The sequence below is a fragment of the Sinohyriopsis cumingii genome, chromosome 6 (assembly GCF_028554795.1).
Source record: "Sinohyriopsis cumingii isolate HCF-2022 chromosome 6, ASM2855479v2, whole genome shotgun sequence".
Lineage (NCBI taxonomy): Eukaryota > Metazoa > Mollusca > Bivalvia > Unionida > Unionidae > Sinohyriopsis > Sinohyriopsis cumingii.
Window position 1 is genome coordinate 144797789 of NC_142966.1, and position 20885 is coordinate 144818673.

General features: G+C 32.8%; 1 long non-coding RNA gene across 3 annotated transcripts; it reads right to left on the bottom strand.

Moving 5' to 3' along the window:
* Window positions 1-745: 745 nt before the first annotated feature.
* LOC149798185 (uncharacterized) lies at window positions 746-14501 on the bottom strand. Of its 3 annotated transcripts, none has more exons than XR_016421982.1 (3): window positions 14405-14501; window positions 12490-12716; window positions 746-877 (listed from the first exon to the last, which is right to left on the bottom strand). It is a non-coding gene; the product is annotated as an uncharacterized LOC149798185 (long non-coding RNA). The 3 variants fall into 3 exon arrangements; XR_016421984.1 differs by lacking the exons at window positions 12490-12716; window positions 14405-14501 and adding exons at window positions 1120-1346; window positions 2185-2249; XR_016421983.1 differs by lacking the exon at window positions 746-877 and adding an exon at window positions 12096-12247.
* Between the last annotated feature and the right edge of the window lie 6384 nt (window positions 14502-20885).

The following is a 20885-nucleotide window of genomic DNA, read 5'->3' on the forward strand; positions in this document are numbered from 1 at the left end:
ATGATATTGCCAAAACTTTGTAGCCTTTTAGTTTCTTGCCCCGTAGGCTAATTAGGATTCGATTTCCAAACTTGTTTTACAGTTATTGCAGAGTATATATTGGGTGATGGGTAATATATACAACTAATATTCACCGCGTTTAGCCGACATAACTCAATATTCAAGAAACTTGTGGTCTGCATTATGCTTTTTAAATTACATATTGAGTGAATATTAAAGGATCATATTTGTTGATCTGTTACCGGACAGGAGACATTGATTTGTTCTTTTATCATGTTTTTGGCGTCAATTATGCGACAATATTCTTTTAAACTGCAGTCTAATAATGCAATTTCAGTATCTCATACGCAGTTCAAACAGTTCAGCCTATTATGAAACTGCAGATAAAATTGTTGTCGTTGTTGGATGCTTCTTACATATGGATTTTGGGACATTGCATGATCTTCAAATACACTTTGAAAATCTATCAATATCAGGATAGAAAAGGTTTATTCAGATGTTTTCGAAGACCACCTAAGACAATGTTGGGCACATCCAGCTCATAAATACTTATATATGTTAGATGATAACTACTTTACATAATGAATATGAAACATACTGCTGAATGCTATTGTATTTTAAAGAAAACTAGATCCGAAGGACGCGGTGATGACTACCAAAACGGTTCGAATATGCGTGAGAATGTTTGGGAGAGAGAGAAATTGAATTTTGTTGAATAGAGACACTATCATGATAGAAACAACTATTTGATTTTTTTGAACAATGCAATTTATTGTTGTCGAAGATATTAATTCCAGCATTACAATATTCCAAAGAGAGGTGCCTTATTTTTGTCGATTCTGGCCCAGCCTTCATTTATGGATGTTCTTCTTAATATCTGTAAAATACGAAAGAAGAATCAAGTGAATATGTCCTGGATGTATTGGTAAAAGGAAAACATTATGTTTATGCTAATAATTATATGAAGGGAGAAAGGCGATAATGTGAGTACTTCGAATTGTAAGATTTAGATGTACAATGAGTATGAGGAGATTGTGGTGGAGAACTTAATATTGAAGAAGCACTGTATCTTAATTCTCTAATATATAACTCTCTAAGATGGAGAGTACAAATTCTTACTTCACAGGGTGTTTAATGTGAGGGAATCCACCCCAAGAACCGAATCCTCCCCAAGGCCCGAAATATCCACCATATCCACCGCTGTATCCCCAGGGAATTCCACCACTGTATCCACCATATTCGCCATAACCTCCAATTCCACTGTAGCCGCCGTAACCTTTTTTCGGGATGGCTGCGATGGCACAAACCATGCAAGCAAGAAGAACTAGTACAGCCTTCATTCTCGTCTGCACAACAAAATAAATAGCACAGCAGATAATCATAATTAGGGATATGAACAAGGAAGAACGTGTAATAACGAATAAATATTAATTTTGAGGTACAGAACAATCTATATTCCTTAAAAGCAAACCTAAATTTGTGCAACGCAGTAAAATCAGATTACCCACGTACGCCTCTGATCCTCCCCGAACCTCTTAATTATATTTTATATTATAACATTGATTGTCATAGGTCTTTTAGGTAGTGCATGTGTTTGTTATAACAGATTATTCAATTGATGTTGCACCTACACAATGAATATATTTAGAAAATCTGATATGCATAACATTAATAAATATGGAGGTAATATTTCCGTTGCCACCATATAAATATAGTCATTTGAAACATGTCATTTTAGCATATCCAAATGCCCAAGTTAAATATTGTGAATACGTCAGATTTTGAATTTGTGATCTTGTGAAGTTTGTTTGACATACAGGGCACGGATTTCATTAATATTGTTTTTCCAGAGTCCGCTTAGGAAACGTGGTGACAGGGACACAACTGGTCATTTTTGAATAAAATACGCTATAGAGACGATTAGAAAATTAAAATAAATCGGTATGGCTATCGATTCTTTGATTCCATTTTTGGACAAGGAACCTATTTTGAAATATGGGGATGCAAGAGAGTTTTCATTTTTCACATATACGAAAACTCATGTAATGATGTAATCATTCATGTGAGCACATAACAAAATAATACAGTTGTTTAGAAAGTAAACTTATTGGAGTATATTGATCAGTATTAATTAGTATGTTTTTATCATGAACATTAATTAACATGCAGAATAAAATTACTTACCTGTAAGTGTGGTAGCAAGGCACTGAAGCTCTAAATGAAGAAGTCTCTGGATTGGCAGCCGCTGTGATGGCTTGTTTAATCGATGGTCAGTTTATATCTATACTCCGGGTTTTTTCATCCACGATGTCAGAATTAATTGTGCATGATGAATGATTGAGAAGGAATTAAAGATGTAAATTAATGCTAATGCGCTATTGCAAAATTGTCCATTTTGTAAACTGATCAAACATTTTGAAAGATGATAAATTGGAGAATTTAAATTGTGTCTGTCTTCCGAGTAATATTTTCTAGAACATATACAAGGATAGGAAGATGTAGAAAAATACGTTGGTACAGTCCCAAATTTTATCTATATAACTTCATGATATGGTTACTAATTTCCATACAGAGTCACCATGGCTTTATTTGTTACGTATACTTTTTCATATTATCTCTTCCCTTTCTAATATTTGTATGTTATTCATGTCTATATTTTGTACTTGACATTGTCCAAAACCAAAATTATAGCCTTCCTAACTAGTGACATTTATTTTATAAAGAACATAATAAATGTTAAAATTGTCTCTATGATTGTGGATCGAATAGTCAGTTCCTTATAAAATTAAACATTTGTCCTACAATTTGGGTTGAAAGATACAGTCTTGACTCTGACCTTAGAATCTACTAGAATGAAAAATTCTATTAAGTGACAGAGTATTATAAGAAAATAGTAATCGGAACCTAGATTAAAGAGAGGCGTATACAAACTGGTTTATGTAAAAATGACTCATTCTTTCCTTAACATATAAAGCAGAATTATTCTTTCTGTTGTTTTCAGCTTTTGATTTGGTTGGATTAATTTATTTAAATTATTATTTACTGGAAATTCAATGTGCTCGTCAATAATATTCTTGTTTTAGGACATTGATTTATAATTATGGTGAATTCAGACTTGGAGATTTGGGATTATTTTATTAGGACACATTATAAAACTCTCAGGACATCGCCACACTCCAAGTCATTGAGATATTAGTACGTTTGAGATTACATGTACATCAGCATATTCCATATTGGAACCTATTCGGAATACAACTGGAATTATATTGGGACTTCATATATGTGAACTTGTGATAAATAGTAATGGAGTATTTGGGATTTAATTCACAATTCGGTTTTCAATTTTCCCTTCGTATTCTAGGCAAATAAATTATTTGATGAATTAATCAAACGTTGTTAGTTTTCGTTCTTATCTGTTACTTTTTTTAATATCGTCGAGTCCTACTAGATAATGGGTTCTCTTCCCTGATACAATGTTCTCTAAATATATCAGAAAACGTTACTTCGAAAGTTTCGAAGTCGCAGTAATTTTAATTTCACATAGAAATGAAATCAAAAGGTCTTCAGAGTGTTATTTAAAGTAGAGAACTTTATTATATATCCTACCCAGAATGAGTTAAAGTTGTTGAAAAAGGACGGATTGCTCCAGTTTGCCATAGAATATGATTACTTTGATGGGATACTTAGGAAGACTTGGAGATCATTTGAGATACCCACTTATGACATGTGGTCAATGAGCTGGCACGTTATTGTATCTAAGTCATATGTACTCAGGGAATTCTTAGTCTAGTCCATGAAACTCCTTTGGCTCGTCATTTTCGCGTGCATACGACTTTTAACAAGATATTGAATCATTTTTATTAGTGGAAAATTAAAAGTAATAATTTGAAATTAACTTAGATATTGTCACAGTTGTCAAAAGATAGGAAAACTCAGAAGATGCCCAAGGCTCACTTGCAATCTATTCCTGCATTTGACGAACCATTTATTCAAATTGTGGTAGATTGTGTCGTTCCCTTACCTAAGACAAAGTCAGGGACCAATATTTGACGACGATCATATTTGCGTTAACGAACGTCCCGGAGTCAATTCTTTTAAGAATATTAAAACTAAAACTTTAGGAAAAATTCAGTTAAAGATTTCCTTTTCTTGCTCACAGCTTGGCCTTTCGAAATCCGTTCTCACTGATCAGGAATGAAACTTTATATCTGGAGTTTTCACAGTAATGCAGGTATTAGTCACGTATGAATTCATGACTTCTGCCTATTACTCTGAAAGCCAAAGGATTTAGAAAGATTTTATCAATTTTTGAAGCTATGATTCTGCGATATTGTTTTGATACCGGTAATGACTGGGACGAGGATTTTCATTTACTGTTTTTTGCAGTTAGGCAATCAGTTCAAGAGTACTTAGAATTTAGACCTTGCGAATTAGTTCTTGGACATACTATTCGTGGATAATTGAAGTTATTAAAGGAGATTCTTTTTTCAAAAGAACTTTAGCAATTAATCTTCTTGCCTATGTTAGTGATTTCAATGAGAAGGTGTCAAGGTTACAAGAGCTAAAACTCACTATACTCGGTGAAAAATGAAATTAAGGTATGACCAACATACAAAGAAAAGAGTTTTCATCCTGGTATTAGAATTCTAGATCTACTTCCCATACCTCAAAATCTTCTTCGGGCTCTACGTAACTAAATTAAATTCTATCAAGAACCCTCTAGAGTATGATGATAACGAAATATATGTTAATCACGCAGTTAATTTAATTGTGCATGTGAGGATTTAAGTGATGGAATGACATTTGATTGTAGTCACTTTGGTGTAACCAATCTTCTTATGTGGATCGGAAACTTTCACATCTACAAATACAAGAAAAGAGTGAAATCAAACAGCTATTTTTTTGAATATGAACAACACATGTTTGCAGACGAACAAATAACATTGTATCAAGACGTTGAAATTGGAATTTGAACACTTATCCAAGAGCATCCATACAGATTGACTGCTCTCATACAGGAATGTTTGAAGAAAAAAATTGGAGAAAACGTCGTTAGATATAGAGATACCCATGATTAAAGAAATTTAACGTAAAATTAAGTTAGAAGCCTTCAATGATCATTTACGTTGATTAGAATTCCCCCAAAACGAAAAAAAAAAAAATGAGAAGGAAATGAGGAAACAAAAGATGAGGAAAATCAAAATTGCATACCGGCCTTTTCTGGAACATGATAACTCCTCTTAAACTACAAATTTGCAATATTAGAATCAATTTCGTAGGTTTCCTAAACTTTAATGTCACGATTTCATTCCTCTCGCGATTGGTTAAATAACATTTAAAAAATAGAGCGTATAGATTTTATAAAATTAAAGTTACAAATTACAACAGCTCGCAAACAAAGAAACTTTCTAACTATACAAACATCGAGGAAGTAGTTTTGAAATTGCTGTTTGGAAGTAATGCCATCAATGGCAACCCGATTTACTCGTGGTTTAATATTTAATATCACCAGCACATTTGGAACACAAAATAAAAATGTTTCGACAATAAGATGGTTATAATTATTTTTGTTCGGTGATATGATTTTAGGAAGAGAATTGTATAATTTATTACAACCTCATCAGTTTTACAGAACAGTCTGGAAATTTCACCATTGGGCATATTCACATGATTGTTCAAGGCAAATATAGTAATTTGCATATTTTACAACATGTTTGGGGACCCTTTTAAAAGCAAATCTAATTAATGTATCGTCTATATTTCCTACAGTCTGGCTATGTAAAAATGAAATATTTATTTATAATTGAATGTAATTTTTATCAAAATACATTATTATATGCGTGGGGTTTTGATTGTGCAGAGTGACAGAGTGGGCCATTATTTGTCACTTTGTAGGCTGTTTATGTGATAATCTATCAGCAGTGCAAAGAAACAAGCAATACCATCTTCTATCATCGAAAGATGTTGACGGGAAGGTCTGAATGACGCAAGTGCACATTTCCAGAGAGGTATATATCTTCTTCCGCTTTATGTCACAAATATTTTCTCGAGAAGATCTAATGAAAAACTTTAATCCGATATATATTGCATCTATTATCGTACATACATCTATAGATGCTTACATACATGCATTCATACATATTTACATACATACATACATAGATACATAGATACATACATACATACATTCATACATTCATCCATAGGAACAAGAATACCTATATACATTCATACATACATATATACATATATACCACATTTTTTCATCCATCCATCCGTACATCCATGCATCCATCCATTCATCCAGCCATTCATCCATTCATCCATCTATGCATTTATCCATACATACATACGTATACGTTTACTTTTAAATACATACATACATACATACGTACATGCACACATACATACATACATACATACATACATACATACATACATACATACATACATACATACATACACACATGCATACATACATACATACATATATACATATATACATGCATACATGCATACATACATGCGTACATAAATTCATACATACATACATACATACATGCATACATACATACATAAATACCTACCTACCTACCTACCTACATACATACATACATACATGCATAAAAGCATACATGCATGCATATATACATACATTAATACATACATACATACATTCATACATACATACATAATACATACATACAATCATACATATATACATACATACGTACATACATACTATATTTTTCCATCCATCCATCATTCCATCCATACATCCATACATCGATCCATCCACCCATCTATCCATGCATCCATCCATCCATCCATACATGCATAGATTTTTATATTCAAACATACATAGATACATGCATACATACATATGTACATACATACATACATATATACATACATACATACATGCATGCACGCATGCATGCATGCATGCATCCATGCATGCATGCTTTTATACATACTTACATTCATACATACATACATACATACTTGCATACATACATGCATACATACATACATACATTCATAGATACATACATACATAGATACATACATGCTTACATACATACGTACATACATACATACATATATACATGCATATATACATACATACATACATGCATACATTTATACATACATACGCGCATACATACATACATACATACATACATACATACATACATACATACAACATACATACATGCATACATACATACATACATACATACATACATACATATATACAAAAATTGATGAATACAAATATACTCATAGATATTTTACGGGATCAATAAATGGTGCTTTTGTTTTAGTTAGCTATAATTCAGTATTTAGCATGAAGAATCTTTAACCGGAAATTTACGATTTCCTTATAAAAGGGCTTGTCTTTTAGAATAAAATATATTTTCTGGGTTGATTGTGAATAGGGTCTTGTAACAGCAAAGATCAGACTTCAAGATTGTATTTGACATATTCCATCATGCTGGAAGTTCGTTGCGTGTATCTGAGGTATGAAATTTAATTTCATTTAATTTCTCTTCATTTCTATTCTTATTCTCAGTATGGTGTCAATTGTAACCCTTAAAGTATATGAAAGGAATGCAAGACATGCATTTCAACTACATAAACTGAATATGCAATTACCGTACATATAGAATCAAATATTTTATTGGCAGAATTTGAATTTGAGTTAAATTTGAGAAATCTGATAACATAGGACTAGATTTGACAAGAAGATTAATGTTTTGAAGACTCTGTTACGCCGCAAGAGACAGTGGCAGCGGTCAGTATATGTCATGTCTTCATGTTTTTGCTATGGCCAGCTATGATATATCTTCGGAATAAGAACTTATCATCTAGTTTCAGTCTCTCTGTCATTTGGAATTTTTAATTCAATTACATATTAAATTATAAATTCTGTAGCATGTATGGTAATGCATATTTAGAAAGAACTGATTTCCTGACATAATTTATAATAGGTATGATTTATCAAAACGTGTTTATTCCGGGACGTACTGCAGTGGACCAGACGACCTGTTCAAACTGTTTAATTATCCAGTTCAAGTACATGCATGATTATGCATGGAAATAACTCATATTTTGCTTAAATGGCAACAATCCCCTTATGTTGGAAAGTTGCTACGTCTGTCCCAGATGCAGAAAATAGTAAGTGTTAATCCGGTGCAGTGCTTGAACGTTTCGCGTCTTATATTACACCAATGTAGCATATACCATTTTAAATCTTTGGAAAAATCTTATTTTGCGATTTTGAATTGCAGTTTCGAATGTAAATCATTGTATCGTGAATATTAGTTAATACTGAAGACACATGGGATTGTTTATAAGAAATATGTTCTGAATGAAATGAATAGTTTGCATTTTCATGCTATGTTGATATCATTTCTATTTAGAAAATGCAACGAAGAAACTCAGTGAAAGGAAACCAAGAAGCAAATGATAGGGACATGGACCACATTTCTACTGTTCAGTCTCCTTTTGGTGTAGGAAACTTGTACCGAATTATTGTTTATGGCAACAGTGCTCAAAAAGTGAATTGGAACTATGCAACTTTCAAACCTTCGTGACTCTCCGCTCGTACTGGTGAAATCAGATCACTCGTACAACAAATTATCAAATTTATGGCAATACGTTTATCTAGGAGTTTTGAAGTACTCTGTCGCTTGAGTACAAATTGAGAGGTTCTTGTCAACTTGTTACTGTATATTACAGCCTATTCATTAAATCTATAATCTGTAATTTGCATGTCATGTTGAACCATGCTCGAAAATGAAGTAACGTCCCTATTGAGTCGAAGAGCATGAAAGATAGATTGGATTTCGTTGCTTTGTAGATCTGACTTGACGATGAGTCCTAAACAATGAACAGCGCGAGCAATAGAGAGCTTTATTGTCACCATCTTGTCGTTCGAATTCTCTTCCTTCAATTAATTTTCATAGATGAATTACAGATGTAAATGTTTATTGCACATCAAGAATGCAAGAGCTGCATTTCATTTTATATAAAATCTTCATCGATTGATGCACTGGTGTCTGGAACAAACTGATAAACATGATAAACTGGTCTATATTCCTCAACTATAACGTTTTTTTTTTGTATTTTAGTGTTGCCATAGGTTGATTCATGGCAAATTAAGCTCTGATTGCTTCGGTACCAATGTCGGAAAAGCTGATCATTCTTTTTGATTTTAACACCAGAGTTGGCGCGGACTACAAGTCGTGGAAGGGAGTTATTGGTAGAGATGGAATTGGCAAATGCAACAGCAATGGACAACTGCTTTTGAGGAGGTGCGCAACATATGATTTCCTGATCACAAACACCATCTTCCGTCTGCCTAACCGTAATTAAACAACTTTGAGGCACACACTGTCTAAGGACTGGTGTTCACTATTGCATATGAATCCATTGGCGTCACTGCGCGAAAGCAACAAAACTGGTATCTGACGAGAAGTGTCAAGAAATACAGTCCCTGCTACAGGTGAAGCATCGTCTCCATCGTGCATACAACATTGAGCCGAAGTCCGCTGCAAAGAATGATGCCTTCAGCAGAGTCCTCCAAGGTGTTCAGAAGAAACTGCGCGAAATGCAGGACACATCAATGAGCCGATGTAGTCTCCAGAATGTATTTTACTGTATGTTAATCTTGTTTATGACCTTTTGGAATTTCTTTTTTTTTTTTCATTACTATTTTCCAATTTAGGCCTTTGGAGGTGCTTGTATGTATGTATGTATGTATGTATGTATGTATGTATGTATGTATGAATGCATGTATGTATGGATGTATGTATGTATGTATGCATGTATGTATGTATGTATGTATGTATGTATGTATGTATGTATGTATGTATGTACAAGATTGAATTTCATAAAAAGTATATTCAATGGACTGTGAAGCTGTTTTCCGTTAATTATACGTGGCCTTTTAACTTCTTCGAATCTTCTAAACAACTATTTCTTATGATGAAAGCGTGGAATCTTCCGAAAATGATGTTTCATAATATAATTCAGGAATTCCCTTGAAATAAGTTTAAGTTCGATTTTGTTACTGTTAACAGCAACATTTTACATATAAAATGTTCTGCCTTTAAAAGATTGAAGTAAAACGTAAAAGATATTGAATGTAAGAGAATAAAAACCTATTCATTTTTCCCATCTTGAAATATTATACCTATGTTTAGAAAGAAGGTTTTTATTTTACGTGCTATACCGTTTTAAAACAATATTAACAATTTCAGCCTACCGAAATAGACCTTGCTGATGAGTAGAAAGAAGAAAATTGTTTTGTGAATTTTATATTGTTAAATGGATTGGTTTGCATACATTAATGTCTTGCAGTTTTTATCTGGATTACTATATCACTAGAGTGATGTTTCTAAACTCTCTTGGACAATGCTTATTTGTATTGCCTAATAATGTAATTTTATTCGTCTTCGAAAAACTCGTAATATAGTCTCTAATACACACGTTCTCTATTCTAGTCGTTGCGTTTTTTTTCATGGCGTTGTTTGGATTAGGAGGCGACTTGTTTGTACGCTTAGGGCAAGTCTTGGTCACTATTGGTTAATACTCACTGGACCTTTTAATATTCAGAATAAACACTATTTCTGCAGGAAGACTTCTTCTTTCTCCAAAAAACACATATTTTGGTTAGTCAGGTATTTTTGAAGAACAATAAAAAGTGGACAATCGAGTCATGATGATTACGTTAATGTATTTAATTTTCGGTCGAGTTGTGTACATCTGATAGCATAGTCCACTCTCCTATTGAGAAGGTCATTTTTGTTTTGGTTACCGATTTTTAAGTTGTATTGTACAAATTAGGATTACTTTCATCCTCTTTATCGGATGGCATTACCCTGTTAGGTGTCGTCCTCGCATGTAGATACATGATTTCATTGATCTTTGAGACCTCTTTTTCCTATTGCAATTTTGAGTGGGATGGCAAGGTTTCTCTGGCGTACGTATTTTACTGTATGTTAATCTTGTTTATTACCTTTTAGAATTTCATTTTTTTTTTGCATCACTATGTTCAAATTTAGGCCTTTGGAGTTGCTTCCGCTATTGGTACATCTTCGTCTAATGGGAATATCCGAATTAGTTCCCAGTTTTAAAACTATAAAATGGCAACTACGCTATTTACATGACATGGATACAATGTGAGCTTATTCGACTCTAAAATAGTGTCTGAACACATGGCTCAGGTTTAGTTGACTTCCCACAGTGAGCGAACTACCATGCTTCTAAGCAGTGGCTATGATGTAATGAAAGTGAACACCATCTGGTCATTGTCTCTATCACTTTGCAAAACTATATCACGTGTCATGATGATACTGCCAAAACTTTGTAGCCTTTTAGTTTATTGCCCCGTTGGCTAATCAGGATTCGAATTCGAGATTTGTTATACACTTATTGCACAGTATATATTGGGAGATGGGTAATATATACAACTAATATTCACCGCGTTTAGCCGACATAACTCAATATTCAACAAAATTGTGGTCTGCATTATCTCTTTTCAATTAAATATTGAATCAATATTAAAGGATCACATCTGTCGATCTGTTACGGGACAGGAAAAATTGATTTGTTGTTTTATCATGTACAGAAAGGTTGTTTTTGGCGGTCAATTATGCGACAAAATTCTTTAATCTGCCGGCTAATAATGCGATTTAATTTCTCATATGCAGTTGAAACAGTTGAGCCTATTATGAAACTGCAGATCATTGTTGACGTTGTTGGATGCTTCTTACATACGGATGTTGGGGACATTCCATAATCTTCATATACACTTTGAAAATCTATAAATATCAGGAAAGAAAAATATTCTTCAATGTTTTCGAAGACCATCTATGACAATATTAGACATATGCAGCTCATAAATACTTATATATCTTATATGATAACTACTTTACATAAGGAATATGAAACATATTGCTGAACGCTGTTTTATTTTAAAGAAAACTAGAAGGGAAGGAGACGGTGATGACCACCAAAACGGTTCGCAATTGTACGAGAATGTTTGGGAGAGAGAGAGTGAAAGTGAACCTTGTAGAACTGAAACACTATCATGATAAAAACAACTTTTTGATTTTATCAGTAATTGGAATTTATTGTTGTATAAGATATTAATTCCAACATAACAATATTCCAAAGAGAGGTGTCTTATTCTGTCCATTCTGGCCCAGTCCTTATTTATATATGTTCTTCTTAATATCTGTAAAATACGAAAGAAGAATCAAGTGAATATGTCCTGGATGTATTGGTAAAAGCAAAACATTATGTTTATGCTAATAATTATATGAAGGGAGAAAGGCGATAATGTGAGTACTTCGAATTGTAAGATTTAGATGTACAATGAGTATGAGGAGATTGTGGTGGAGAACTTAATATTGAAGAAGCACTGTATCTTAATTCTCTAATATATAACTGTCTAGGATGAAGAGTACAAAATCTTACTTCACAGGGGGTTTAATGTGAGGGTATCCACCCCAAGCACCGAATTTTCCCCAAGGCCCGAAATATCCACCATATCCACCGCCGTATCCCCAGGGAATTCCACCACTGTATCCACCATATCCTCCATAACCTCCAATTCCACTGTAGCCGCTGTAACCGGTTTTCGGGATGGCTGCGATAGCACAAACCATGCAAGCAAGAAGAACTAGTACAGCCCTCATTCTCGTCTGCCCAACAAAATAAGTAGCACAAAAATAATCATAATTAGTGTTATGAACACCGAAGAACGTGTAATAACGAACAAATATTAATTCTGAGGTACAGAACAATCTATATTCCTTAAAAGCAAACCTAAATTTGTGTAACGCAGTAAAATCAGATGGCCCACGTACGCCTCTGATCCGCCCCGAACCTCTTAATTATATTTTATATTATAACATTGAATGTCATAGCTCTTTTAGGTAGTGCATGTGTTTCTTATGACAGATTATTCAATTGTATGTTTCGCCTTTGTTCGTTATTGAGCGTGGACAGTTTACCAACCTGATTATTGGAATATTTTGTCTAATTGCATTTGATGATATCTTGGGATATTACCAAATATTAATTCAACGCCCGACATTGTTTCTAGCTTAGAATATTCTGGAAACGAAATTGCTGACAATATAATGTAATTTCCCACTAACATCTAATGAATTCCAGAGTATTTTCTGTAGTGTCATTGGTAAGGAATACATATGTCATGGCATTCAAGACTATTGAAATTCATTCGGAACGCTCTAATATTCTTTTTACCTGTGATAGGACATTTAAGAGCGATTCTTATTTATTTAATAATGCTGTAAGTGACGTTTAAATTTTTGCTTTCTATCTACTGAAATATATTATTTGTTGATTTTATTAAACATGTTGATTTCGCTTTTATCTGTTACATAGCTTAGGACCTAGATTCGTAACAAGGAGAAATCGTAAGAAGGAGAAACACTAATATCCTCCCTCTGTTGCCTGACAATATTGAAGTTTTGGCGGACGATGCAGTTCTCAAGAGAAAAATGGAAAACCATAAATAACCGAAAATATGGTGCACAATATAGTCTTGAAATGTGACAAAAATATTTGTCTACACTTATTTCAAACCACGTTTTATAGTTTTGTGTCCTATATAATGTAAGCTTTCATTTTGTAGGAATGTGTGAACTAAATAAATATACCAGCACAAAGGTTTTATAAGACAAGAACAACATTTGTGGCTGACGAAGACCACATGTTGATACATGCACAATGGATCGAATGTATGGTCCTTCTAATACAAATGATGTTGCACTTATACAATGCATATATTTAGGGAATCTGATGTACATAACATTAATAAATATGGTGGTAATATTTCCGTTGCTACAATATAAATATAGTCATTTAAAACACGTCATTTATCATATCCAAATGCCCAAGTTAAATATTGTGAATACGTCAGTTTTTTATTTGTGATGTTGTGAAGTTTGTCTGACATACAGGGCACGGATTTCATTAATATTGTTTTTCCACTGTCCGCTATTAGAAACGTGGTGACAAGGACACAACTGGTCATTTTTGAATAAAATGCGCTATAGTAATGTGGCCGTATATGCAATTTATAAAATTTAGAGGCGATTAGAAAATTAAAATAAATATGTATGGCTATCGATCTTTTGCTTTCATTTGTTTGACAAGGAACCTATTTTAAAATATGGGGATGCAAGAGAGTTTTCATTTTTCACATATAAGAAAACTCATGTAATGATGTAGTCATTCATGTGAGCACATAACAAAATAATACAGTTGTTTAGAAAGTAAACGTATTGGAGTATATTGATCAGAATTAATTAGTATGTTGTTATCTTGAACACTAATTAACATGCAGAATAAAATTACTTACCTGTATCTGTGGTAGCAAGGCACTGAAGCTCTAAATGAAGAAGTCTCCGGATTGGCAGCCGCTGTGATAGCTTGTTTAATCGATGGTCAATTTATACCTATACTCCGGGTTTTTTCATCCACGATGTCAGAATTAATTGTGCATGATCAATGATAGCGCAGAAATGAAAGATGTAAATTAATGCTAATGTGCTTTCGCAAAATTTTCCATTTTGTAAACTGATCAAACATTTTGAAAGATGACAAATTGGAGAATTCAAATTGTGTGTCTTCCGCTGAATAATTTATAAAACATCTACAAGGATAGGAAGATGTATAAAAAATACCATGGTACAGGCGGCAAATTTTATTTATATAACTTCATGATATCGTTACTAATTTCCATACAGAGACAAAGAGACATTTTTTGTTACGTATATTTTTTCATATTATCTCTTGGCCTTTTAATATCTGTATGTTATGCATGTCTATATTATGTACTTGACATTGTCCTAAACCAAAATATAGCCTTGCTAGTGACTAGTGACATTTTATTATATAAAGAACATAATAAATGGTAATATTGTCTCTATGATTGTGGATCAAATAGTCAGTTCCTTATAAAAGTAAACATTTTTCCTACAATTTGGGTTGAAAGATACAGTCTTGACTTGGACCTTAGAATCTAGTAGAATGGAAAATTCATTAAGTGGCAGACTATTATAATAAAATGGTAATCGGGACCCAGATTAAAGGAGGCGTACACAAACTTGTTTATGTGAAAATGACTAATTCTTGCCTTACGATATAAAGCAGAATCATTCTTACTGTTGTTTCCACTTTTTGATTTGGTAGGATCAATTTATTCAAATTGTTATTCACTGGGAATTCAGTGTGCTGATCAATAATATTTTTGATCTAGAACATTGATTTAGAATTATGGTGAATTCAGACATGGAGACTTTGGATTATTTTATTATGTCGTATTGAAAAACTCTCAGGACATCGCCACATTCCAAGTCATTGGCCTATTAGCACGTTTGAGATTATAGGTACATCAGCATATTCCATATTGAAACCTAATGGAAATAAAACTGGGATTAAAGTGGGACTTCATCGATGTGAACTTATCATGGGACTTAATTCACAATACTGTAAGTGGGTTTTAAATTTTCCCTTCGTATTCTAGGGAAATAAATTATTTGATGAATTAAACAAAAGCTGTTAGTTTTCGTTTTTATCTGTTACTTAGTTTAATATCACCGAGTCGTACTAGAAAACGGGTTCTCTTCCGTGATACAATTTACTCTAAGTATATCAAAAAACTTTACTAAGAAAGTTTCGACACAGAAAGGCTTTCAGAGTGTTATTTAAAGTTGAGAACTTTATTATATATCCTGCCCAGAATGTGTTAAAGTTGTTAGAAAAGGACGGATTATTCCAGTTTGCCATATAATATGATTACCTCTGATGGGAGACTTAGGAGGACTTGGTGACCATCTGAGATAGCCACTAATGACAAGTGGTCAGTGAGCTGTCAGGTTGTTGTATATCAGTCATATGTACTCAGGGAATTCTTAGTCTAGTCCATGAAATTCATTTGGCTGGTCATGTTGGGGTGCATAAGACTCGTCACAAGATATTTAATCATTTTTATTAGCGGAAAAGTGAAAGTAATATTTGAAATTAATATAGCTTTTGTCACAGTTGTCAAATGTTAGGAAAACACACTCAGAAGATAACTAAATATCAGTTGCAATCTATTCTTGCATTTGACGAACCATTTTGTAAAATAATGGCAGACTATATAGTTCCCTTACCTGAGACAAAGGCAGAGGACCAATATTTTCTGACCATCATATTTGCATTCACGAGTTTCTCGTAGGCTATTCTATGAAGAATATTAAAAGTAAAACCGTAGGAAAAACTGTGTTTAAGATTTTCTTTTTACACAATTTGGCCTTCCGAATTCCATTCACTCTGATTAGGGATACAATTGTATGTCTGGAGTTTTCACAGTGATACAGAAATTAGGCATCCTGCAATTCTGCCTATTACTCTGAAAGCCAAAGGATTTAGAAAGATTTAATCAAATTTTGAAGCTATGATTCTGCGATATTGTTTTGATACCGGTAATGACTGGGACGAAGATTTTCATTTACTATTTTTTGCACTTAGGCAATCAGTTCAAGAGTTGTTAGAATTTAGACCTTGCGAATTAGTTCTTGGACATACTATTCGTGGATAATTGAAGTTATTAAAGGAGATGCTTTTTTTCAACAGAACTTTAACAATTAATCTTCTTGCCTATGTTAGTGATTTCAATGAGAAGGTGTCAAAGGCTTGTGAAGTTACAAGAGCTATAATTCACTATACTCGGTGAAAAATGAAATTAAGGTATGACCAACATACAAAGAAAAGAGTTTTCATCCTGGTATTAGAATTCTAGATCTCCTGCCCATACCTCAAAATCTTCTTCGGGCTCTACGTAACTAAATTAAATTCTATCAAGACCTCCAGAGTATGTTGATAACGAAATATATGTTAATCACGCAGTTAATTTAGTTGTGCATGTGAGGATTTCAGTGATGGAATGACATTTGATTGTAGTCACTTTGGTGTGAACAACAAATGTTTGCACACGAACAAATAACATTGTATCAAGACGTTGAAATTGGAATTTGAACACTTATTCAAGAACATCCATACAGATTGACTCCTCTCATACAGGAATGTTTGAAGAAAGAAATTGGAGAAAACGTCGTTAGATATAGAGATACCCATGACTGAAGAAATTTAATGTAAAATTAAATTAGAAGCTTTCAATGATCATTTACGTTCAGTAGAATTGCCCCAATACAAAAAAATGAGAAGGAAATGAGGAAACAAAAGATGAGGAAAATCAAAAATGCATACCGGCCTTTTCTGAAACATGATAACTCCTCTTAAACTACAAATTTGCAAAAGGAATTAGAATCAATTTCGTAGATTTCATAAACTTTAATGTCACGGTTACATGCCTCTCTCGTTTGGTTAAATAACATGTACAAAATAGAGCATATAGATTTTATAAAATTAAAATTACAAATTACAACAGCTCGCAAACAAAGAAACTTTCTAACTATGCAAACATCGAGGAAGTAGTTTTGAAATTGCTGTTTGGAAGTCATGCCATCAATGGCAACCCGATTTACTCGTGGTTTAATATTTAATATCACCAGCACTTTTGGAATACAGAACAAAAATGTTTCGACAATAAGATGGTTATAATTATTTTTGTTCGGTAAGATGATTTTAGGAAGAAAATAGTATAATTTATTACAATCTCATCAGTTTTACAGAACAGTCTGGAAATTTCACCATTGGGCATATTCACATGGATTGTTCTAGGCAAATACAGTAATTTGCATATTTTACAAAATGTTTGGGGATCTTTTTAAAAGCAAATCTAATTAATGTATCGTCTATATTTCCTACAGTATGGCAAATTAAAAATGAAATATTCATTTATCCTTGAATGTAATTTTTATTAAAATGCATTATTATATGCGTGGAGTTTTGATTGTGCAGAGTGACAGAGTGGGCCATTATTTGTCACTTTGTAGGCTCTTTATGTGATAATCTATCAGCAGTGCAAAGAAACAAGCAATACCATCTTCTGTCATCGAACGATTTTGAGTGGAAGGTCTGAATGACACAAGTGCACATTTCCAGAGAGGTATATAGCTTCTTCCGCTTTATGTCAGAAATATTTTCTCGATAAGATCTAATGAAAAACTTTAATCCGATATATATTGCATCTATTATCGTACATACATCAATACATGCTTACATACATGCATTCATACATATATACATACATACATAGATACATAGATACATACATACATACATTCATCCATAGGAACAAGAATACATACATACATACATTCATACATACATACATACATACATACATACATACATACATACATGCAAACATACATACATACATGCATACATACATACAAAGATTGATGCATACATACATACATACATACCACATTTTTCCATCCATCCATCCATACATCCATGCATCCACGCATCCATCCAGTCATCCATCCATTCATCCATCTATGCATTCATCCATACATACATACGTATAAGTTTACTTTTACATACATACATACATACATACATACATACATACATACATACATACATACATACATACATACATGCATGCATACATACATACATACATGCATACATACATACATGCATGCATACATACATACATTTATACCTACCTACCTACCTACCTACCTACATACATACATACATACATGCATACATACATACATAGAAACATAGATACATATATACATACATACATACATACATGCATGCATGCATGCATACATACATACATACATACATTCATACATACATATATAGATACATGCAGACATACATACATACATACATATATACATGCATACATATATGCGTATATAAATTCATACATACATTCAGACATACATGCATACATACATACATTTATACCTACCTACCTACCTACCTACCTGCATACATACATGCATCATTCATACATTTATACATTTATACATACATACATACATACATACATACATACATACATACATGCATACATACATATATACATACATACGTACATTGATGAATACGAATATATATTCATCCATCCATCCATCCATCCATCTATCCAACCATTCATACATACATACATTTATTTTTAAATAGATACATACATACATACATACATACATACATACATACATACATACATACATGCATGCATACATACAGACAGACATACATACATACATACATACAGACAGACAGACATACATACATACATATATACATGCATACATGCATACATATATGCGTACATAAATTCATACATACATACATACATGCATACATACATACATACATTGATACCTACCTACCTACCTACCTACCTACATACATACATATATAGATACATAGATACATTCATGCATAGATTTATACATACATACATACATATATTCATAGATACATACATGCATATATACATACATACATACATGCATACATTTATACATACATACATAGATACATACATACATACATACATACATACATACATACATACATACATACATTCATTGATGAATACAAATATACTCATAGATATTTTACGGGTTCAATAAATGGTGTTTTTATTTTAGTTAGCTGTAATTCAGTATTTAGTATGTAGAATCTTTAACCGGTAATTTACGATTTCTTCAGAAAAGGGCTTGTCTTTTATGGAGAAAATATATTTTCTCGGTTGATTGTGAATAGGGTCTTGTAACAGCAAAGATCAGACTTCAAGATTGTATTTGACATATTCCATCATGCTGGAAGTTCGTTGTGTGTATCTGAATTATGAAATTTAATTTAGTTTAATTTCTCTTCATTTCTATTCTTATTCTCAGTATAGTGTCAATTGTAGCCATTAAAGTATATGAAAGGAATGCAAGATATGCATTTCAACTACATAAACTGAATATTGAATTACCGTACATCTAGAATCAAATATTTGATTGGGCAGAATTTGAATTTTAGTTAAATTTGAGAAATTTGATAACTTAAGACTAGATTTGACAAGAAGATTAATGTTTTGAAGACTCAGTTACGCCGCAAGAGACAGTGGCAGCGGTCAGTATATGTCATGTCTTCATGTTTTTGCTATGGCCAGCCATGATATATCTTCGGAATAAGCATTCATCATCTAGTTTCAGTCTCTCTGTCATCTGGAATTTTTAATTCAATTACGTATTAAATTATAAATTCTGTAGCATGTATGGTAATGCATATTTAGAAAGAACTGATTTCCCGACATAATTTATAATAGGTATGATTTATCAAAACGTGTTTATTCCGGGACGTACTGCAGTGGACCAGACGACCTGTTCAAACTGTTTAATTATCCAGTTCAAGTACATGCATGATTATGCATGGAGATAACTCATATTTTGCTTAAATGGCAACAATCCCTTTATGTTGGAAAGTTGCTACGTCTGTCCCAGATGCAGAAAATAGCAAGTGTTAATGCGGTGCAGTGCATGAAAGATGACGTTTCGCGTCTTATATTACACCAATGTAGCATATACCATTTTAAATCTTTGGAAAAATCTTATTTTGCGATTTTGAATTGCAGTTTCGAATGTAAATCATTGTATCGTGAATATTAGTTAATACTAAAGACAAATGGGATTGTTTATAAGAAATATATTCTGAACGAAATGAATAGTTTGCATTTTCATGCTATGTTGATAACATTTCTATTTAGAAAATGCAACGAAGAAACTCAGTGAAAGGAAACCAAGAAGCAAATGATAGGGACATGGACCACATTTCTACTGTTCAGTCTCCTTTTGGTGTAGGAAACTTGTACCGAATTATTGTTTATGGCAACAGTGCTCAAAAAGTGAATTGGAACTATGCAA